This window comes from Mandrillus leucophaeus, unplaced genomic scaffold (genome assembly GCF_000951045.1).
Source record: "Mandrillus leucophaeus isolate KB7577 unplaced genomic scaffold, Mleu.le_1.0 Scaffold214, whole genome shotgun sequence".
Classification (NCBI taxonomy): Eukaryota; Metazoa; Chordata; class Mammalia; order Primates; family Cercopithecidae; genus Mandrillus; species Mandrillus leucophaeus.
The window spans coordinates 726,470-727,054 of record NW_012102188.1 but is presented as its reverse complement, the minus strand read 5'-3'; the positions used below and the strand labels follow the sequence as shown (position 1 = coordinate 727,054).

Here is a 585-nt window from a genome sequence, read left to right as displayed (position 1 = left end):
AACTCCCGGCCTCAAGTGATCTGCCTGCCTCGGCTTCCCAAAGTGCTGGGATTACAGGTGTGAGCTACCGTGCCCGGTCAAGGTTTTCCTAACAGCTAGATAGAAATGCATTGGTGGGGGTTATAGACTACAGAATCCCCTCTACCAGGTTTAAGGAGTAAACAATTTATTATAGGACAAAGGTAGCACACAGGAGGAGAGAGGTGGCTGAAGATGTGGGCCGTGACAGAGAGATGGATGAGACTGTTGCTGAGTTTAAGAGGATCATCCCAAACGTCCTCATGGCCGGGTGCCATGGCTCACTCCTGTAATCTCAGCACTTTGGGAGGCCAAGGCAGAAAGATTGTTTGAGCCCAGGAGTTCAAGGCCAGCCTGGGCAACATAGTGAGACTCCATCTCTACAAAAAATGAAATTAGCCAGGCATGGCGGCACAGGCTGTAGACCCAGCTACTCAGAAGGCTGAGGTGAGAGGATCGATTGAGTCCGCAAGGTCGAGGTTGCAGGGAGCTGAGAGCGCACCACTAAGCTGCAGCCTGAGTGACAGAACAAGACCCTGTGAAAGAGGGGAGGGGAGGGGAGGGGAG

At 52.8% G+C, this 585-nt stretch overlaps 1 pseudogene; it reads left to right on the top strand.

The window, feature by feature from the left end:
• The first annotated feature begins 233 nt into the window (after nt 1–233).
• Nucleotides 234–585, top strand: part of LOC105540029 — a 1,918-nt pseudogene continuing 1,566 nt past the window's right edge.